General features: G+C 38.4%; 1 long non-coding RNA gene across 1 annotated transcript; it reads right to left on the bottom strand.

The window, feature by feature from the left end:
• Positions 1–1,512: 1,512 nt before the first annotated feature.
• Positions 1,513–5,164, bottom strand: LOC122563432 (uncharacterized). Its single transcript, XR_006315603.2, has 3 exons — positions 5,012–5,164; positions 3,536–3,706; positions 1,513–1,956 (listed from the first exon to the last, which is right to left on the bottom strand). It is a non-coding gene; the product is annotated as an uncharacterized LOC122563432 (long non-coding RNA).
• Between the last annotated feature and the right edge of the window lie 2,009 nt (positions 5,165–7,173).

Below are 7,173 nucleotides of genomic sequence, written 5' to 3'. Positions count from 1 at the left end.
TCTGTAAAGAATCTCCTGGATTAGGTTCTCTATCTAGCTACGGTTTTACATAAACTTAAGACTTGGAGTCCAGAATGAATTTTGTTAAAGACTGGGTCAGCAATCATTGTTACATCTGCGATGGTATCAGCCTCTTTTAGAACTGGGTGACAATTTCACCAGTCATTTATTTTGATTTTATTTTGATTAGTTCTGAGTTGAATGTTGCTCAGCAATTTAACTGTTCCAGGTCAGATGTAGGTGTGCTTTCCAGGATGTGCACTCTCCTGGATACCAGTTTGAGTTCTCTTACTTAATTTAGTTACTGGGACTCTTTTTCTGTCTTGAATCCGCATAGAAGACCAGAACCGAAGTTGGCAGTACACCAGGGCAGCACGGTGGTTCAGTGGTTAGAACTGCTGCCTCACAGCACCAGGGACCCAGGTTCGATTATGCCTTGAGTGACTATTTGTGTGGAGTTTGCAAGTTCTCCCCATGTCTGCGTGGGTTTCCTCTGGGTGCTCCAATTTCCTCCCACAATCCAAAGATGTGCAGGTCAGGTGAATTGGCCATGCTAAATTGCCCATAGTATTAGGTGCATTAGTCAGGGATAAATATAGAGTAGGGGAATGGATCTGGGTGGGTTCCTCTTCGGAGGGTCAAAGGGCCTGTTTCCATACTGTAGGTAATCTAATCTAATCATACCAGCAGCAAGCATAATGGCTTGTAGCCCAGATCCTGAAGAAAATGTTCACCATTTGCCCTTGTCTTAGTTTTTACTGTGGACTGACATTGGGTCCCAATGTTCAGGGTATGTCCTGAGTGAGGCTATGCAATTGCCTTCACTTCAAGTGGTGTCCCCCAAGCTCAGTCAGCTTGGCAAGGGTGTCCACTTCTATTGCATGTCCTGTAACTCATATACTCCACTTGCTACATTTTCTAATGACAAAGCCAGTTGTAGTGTCTGTTTAAAGTCCAGTTTGGTTTCAGCTAGGTGCTTTTACATGGTTACATCATTAATTCCATATACCAAACGGTATCCTAGTATCTCATTAAGGCTTAAAGTCACATGCCTCTGCCAGTCATCTTAACCTCATCAAAAATCCTGAAATGGATTCCACAGTTCTTGAAATGACAAGTAAAATTGATAGCATCTCAGAATTAGAGAAAGGTTTGGATCATGATATTCCTTAACTAAATCCACAAACTCTTGAAAGGCTTTAGTAGCTGGTGCCTCAGGAAACATTGGCTCCTAATAACTGAAAAAGCTGTGGGTCCACAAGCTGTCAGGAGAGTTACTCATTGTTTTTCATCTGTCTCAATGTCATTTACCTAGAAGAAATTATACATTCTTTCCACATATTTGGCCCAGTTTTCTATTGGCTGCTTCAAACGAGTCATGTTTCCCAAACAACAGCATGATGCAGGAATGCTTACACTAACCTAAAGGTGACTATTGTGAGTGAAATTTTTCAGGAGCATACTTTTTATCTCATCGCCACTGAAATAACTCCATGGAGACCAGTATCATGTCACCAAGTCACCCTTTATTTACACGTGCATAGTACTTGATATTGATTCGGCTGCCTCAGAGCCAGCTCTCAGACTGAACAGAACCTCTGACACTCCTGCTAGCCAGGGCTCCCTGACTGAACCAGGTTAACAGTTCCAATCAGGGAATTGAAATTCTATGAGGTCCACCTCGGTGATCTCATCACAATCACTACACTGCCAAAACTGATTTGATTTGATTTATTATTGTCACGTGTATCCAAGTACAGTGAAAAGTGTTGTCTTAGGTGCTTTACAGGCATATCATTCTATGATTGCATCAAGGTAACAGAGCAGGATACAATATTTTTAGCACTTTATGTTTTCACTTCAAATTTCCATCATCCACAGTATTTTGCTTTCATTTGTGGTAGCGCAGGGTACTTCTTTATTGTATTCTTCAATATTGGCTCATGGTGTTGGTTTCTGAAATACAGTTAGTACCTTTAATGAAAAAAATCCTCCCAAGGCCTTTTACAGAAATGTAAGGGACAAAGATGCTTCGGCAAAGAAGACAAGTTATGAGGAATGAATGTCAAGGAGGGAAAAGAAGAAGAGGAAATTAGACATGCTGGGATCCCAAATAGGAGAACCTGCATGATTCATATAGTCAACTCAGTACTTGGTTTAGTGAATCGTACAAACCACACCATGATCAAAGTTATTATTCTTGATTCTTTGAAAATGAATAGAATATTAATGGGGCAGTGATATAGGTATTATAATTGTCTTCACTTCAACTGAGCTAAGGAAAGAACCAAAAACAGCAAGAATCCCAATCTTGGTTATTATTCAGGACTTGCGATTGAAAAGCATATATATGACAATATTATGATACTATGGTTTTAAGAGGTGCATTTTGTCCTGGTTTTTTTGAAGAGATATTTTGAGCCATAGATGCAAAGTTGTCTCTTCCAAGCCAATAAATTGGACAGCTTGTGAGGCCTTGGGATTTTTTGAAAAGTTGGAACAATAGCAGCAGCATGAATGGGTGGAGGCAGGCTTCCACAGAACCAGGGTATTAGTTTAGTTTTCAGCATTTAGGGTTTTGAAGCTAGTTGTGGAAGCTGCTATAACATTCTCTCTCTCTGCGACAGCTAAGAGCTAAGATTCTCTCTCTGCTGCCAGAATCACATGCGAGAAAATCTGCTTTACCGACTTTACCTTTACCAATGGTTTATGGTATGTTACTAAATTGAAATAGTTGCTGTTTATAGTTAAATTATCTATTTTCTGTTAAGTTTTCCAATAGAGTTAAAGTTATACCAATTCTTCTTTCTTTTGTTTGCATTTTAATTGTAGGATAAGAATTAAGTGTGTTTTGCTTAAAGATGAGTACTGTGACCAGTTGAATCACATCTAGAATGCAGTGCCATATATATAAAATAAGGCAAATAAGATAAAAGTTAGAGTTTAAGCTATCTCTTTGATATACTTTGAGTGCTTGGCCTGGTGCATAACAAACCATCAAACTTGATTACTCTGTACAAGTCTGCCAGCATTTATTGTCTTTGCTTATAGGCAAGAATGACATTTGGATTAATTCCAATTCCCTAGTCATCATATCCCAGTATGAGTTATTGGGAGTGGCTATGGGGAGACTAAGACAATGTTGGTGTAAAACAGAAATTACTATTGTGTATTATAGGGGTTATGCTTCTAAGGCTTGACTGAATCATCTTTTCAAACCTCTTACATTTGTAGGTAGACCTTAAACTTGGGTTTCCAGTAGAGGAAAAATAAACTGAAGATTATCTCCAAATAATAAAATTTAGTTCCCTTGGTTGCTGTATATCTCTATATACACCTTTCATCTCTTGAATAGTTTTTTCAATTTTTAAATCAGTTGCAATGAAACATTTGGAACTGCAATTAAATGCAGCCCAACCTTTGTATCATAAAATAATTTCTTAAACGCAATCTATCTAATAGGCTTGAGTGTTAATCACGACAGGAAATACTAAGTACAGACATGATACCTTCTTCATCCAATTAATTTCTTTACCTGGGGCCAATGAGGATGGCAATAAATATGGTCTTGTAATATATGACTTTTCCTCCAAAGCTTCCACTTTCGCATCTTATTCCTTAATGTTAAGAACTCATTAGCCTCTGCAAATATTACATACAGCATTTCCACAATGCAGAAGATACTCAGTAATATATACCACCATTCCTAGAAAGGCATGATAAAATTATTAAATGTTGTTGCTGATTATCTGGATCTCTAAACACATGTAAGCCAGACAAAAAAAAATCTATAAGACAATTAGACATTATTTCCTTGCTAATCTACATTTTGGAGACACACATGAGTTTAAAAATTTGGTTATGTCCACTCTTGGTCAATCAGTGGGAGCAGTAATTAATCATTGGCTTCAATTATGTGATAATGTGAAGAAAGCAGGCTGCAAGGAACAATAAGCATTTACTGCAGCTGCTGATGAGTACGTGAGAAAAGGGACTGACAATGTGGGATGATGGTTTGGGAGGCAGCCTCTAGTGGGGAGAGACACAACAGCTGCCATGGTGTAGGGGTAGATCAGTGTCCATTGGGTTGGTTGGGGAGGGGTTGTTGCAGGGCATGAGAAATATCTACTGATTATTTCACCACCACAAATATAGAGAGCAGTCTACTTCCAGAACAAATGAAGTTGCACATCCTGTAGACCACATGGAGACTTAAGAGGTCATTTAAAGCCTGAAAAATGGATGCTGAATGACAGAATCTTTGGGCCCTAATTTTTGAATGCAGTATATAAAATTCCAGCCAGTGATGAAAGAATTGTGCACTTCTGGTTTAATTCATAGTACATAAAATAAAATAGTCATCTTTATTAAAACATGCTCACTTTAAACACATCATTGTTTCTTCTATTGTTTCCTGCACATTGCTTTTAATATCACATTATGCAGTCAGTTGGACAGAAATACCCCTAAAATTGGGCAAGGTTGTTTGAATCATTTAAGTTGGAACATAACCATCAATGTGGACGACACAATGGCACAGTGGTTAGCATTGCTGCCTCACAGCGGCAGAGACCCGGGTTCAATTTCCGCCTCAGGCAACTGGCTGTGTGGAGTTTGCACATTCTCCCCGTGTCTGCATAGGTTTTTTCCGGGTGCTCCGGTTTCCTCCCACAGTACAAAAATGTGCAGGTTAGGTGAATTGGCCATGCTAAATTGCCCGTAGTGTTAGGTGAAGGGGTAAATGTAGGGGAATGGGTCTGGGTGGGTTGCGCTTCGGCGGGTCGGTGTGGACTTGTTGGGTTGAAGGGCCTGTTTCCACACTGTAAGTAATCTAATCTAATCTAGTAATCTAATGTGGTGACCAAAAGTTAGCACAATAATTTAACTTGGGAATACATTTTGGGAATTGTGCACTTCTGGTTTAGTTCTTAGTATACAAATTAAAATAGTAATATTAAAATCCATTTCATTTATTTACACAGAAATATCATATAATGGGAAGATAGTTTACCTTAGAAAAGGCATGCCAGATTGTCCACTTGTTCATTAGTAACACACAAGCCCAACTGATGATGAAGATGAAATCTATTATGATCAACAGGCTGTTTGACATACTATAAAAATTTAAAAGAAATTGTAAGGAAAATACTGTAGGTACTGGAAATCTGAAATGAAAACAGAAAACTGGTAATACTCAGCACATCTGGCAGCATCTGTGAAGAAACAAACAATGTTCATGTTTTGTATCAAATATGATTCTTCTTCAGAACTGAAGAAAGATAGAAATGTCATGGGTGTCATGCCATCAAAGGATTAGGAGGAGGAAGAAGGGAGAAAAAGGAGAGTTGTGAAGGCAGAAGAAATTACATGCCATGTAACAAAAGTTAGGAGGAATGGTTTTGGTTGTATTAAAGGAAAAAAGCATTTGTTCACAGCAAGTGAGAAATGTTGAATAATGAAAGTTCTGTCCAAAATCAAAAATACAAAAAAATTACAATGCTTCTTAATCTTGTTTATCAGTTGGACTTGCAATGTGACTCATTCCCATTTGCTAGAAGCTTTATATATTGATATGCAGATCCCTGCTCCTGCAAACAGAAAGGACATATTGAGACATTGAGCCTTTCTCAGCTAAGAGGATTAGGGAGTTACCTGTTCCCTGGTTCATTCCCTAAGGCAACACTTTGACCAACAAGACTCAACCCCATTTTGAATCTTAACTGACACTTTGCTGAAAATTCCTCCCTAGTATACTCGCCATGGCAATGCATGGACCAATCAGAATCCACTTGCTGGCCAATAAGCATCCTTTTACTCATACAGTATAAATTGTTTTCCCTTTGAAATTTTGCATTCTTGCTTCGGTCCTGATAAAGTGCAAGACTAAAAATATCAAAGGCACATCTTTTTCAGCAATACTCAAGATCTGTAGTACCAAGTGATTATTTCTGCTTTTATTTACTCACACCAAGCAGCACGTCAGCAAACCTAAATTGGTACTTTCTCTATTACCTTAACACTTACTTTACATACATGGATGTATTCCATCTTCAATGGTTAGGTGATTTTGAAGTGATTCATGGACAATGTGCCTGATTTTCAATCCATTAAAGTCAGCTTCATGAACATTGTATGACAAAGAGCACAGGTATAGCAGCTTCATAAACAGCGTGAGACAGCATGGGCACAGCAGCTTAGTTAACATTGGGGACAGAGGCAGCAAGCACAGCAACTTCATAAGCAACGTGAAAGCACAAGGACAGCAGTGTTGTTTCCCACCTGAGAACAGAACTGGGTGGGTAGGTTTGTGCCAAAGAAACTGAGGAAAAACAACTGTAATATCACAGAATAGTAAGAGGATTGACTGCTGAAGGGACACTCTGTTAAATAGCTTAGGACATGAGAGTTAAAAGTAATATGCATGAACTAAAATAACTAAAAGATAATATAATTTAAACAAGTACTTAACAAACATGTCCACATAATTAGAAGTATAGCTGTAAGTTTGATTTAATAAACACAGTGAATTCTATTATATATAGAAATTGCTTTAAATTAATTGAGAAAGTAAATTAACTAAATTATACATAACAATGGCAGAACAAGTGTTATGTTGGAGCTTTTGGATTCCATGGCAATCTAGAACAAATAAATCTGCAGAAGGCTAAGGCAGCCAAAATAAATTCAGATTAGGATTATTGATTGAAGGCCACCAAACAGCAGACAGTATGCAACTTAGGCAAGGGGGAGAAATATCTGAACACTTTATTTCAGAAGATGGTCACGTCTTTTAGAATAGGGTCATCTGTTCTTGTTGGAAATGAGTGACAGGAGGATATGACCATGAGTGAGGTAGGTCAAGGGACCAAGCCGGCAGTAGTGGAAGAGCCTTAGATTTTGAAATTGTCAAACAGGTTTGAGGTGCTCTCAACTTTTGTGGACAGAAGTGCGGTCTACAGAGTGGCTGAGCATACTGGCCAAGGCACCATGGCACTTGAAGCTACTCAAGCTGCAGGAGCAAAAATAAATATAGTGGTAGTAGGAAATATTGTAGTAAAAGGGATCGCTACTTTGCAAATGAAGAGGATCAGTCCAAAAGTTTATGTTGCCTGCTAGATATCAGGATTCATGACATTAGCTACAGACTGAAGAGAAACTTGAAGTGAGAGAGAC

This window comes from Chiloscyllium plagiosum, unplaced genomic scaffold, assembly GCF_037043375.1.
Source record: "Chiloscyllium plagiosum isolate Xiang-an unplaced genomic scaffold, Cpla_swu_hap1 HiC_scaffold_30, whole genome shotgun sequence".
Classification (NCBI taxonomy): domain Eukaryota; kingdom Metazoa; phylum Chordata; class Chondrichthyes; order Orectolobiformes; family Hemiscylliidae; genus Chiloscyllium; species Chiloscyllium plagiosum.
Note: the sequence above shows the minus strand (reverse complement) of the source record. Positions and strands in the feature narration are given on the sequence as shown.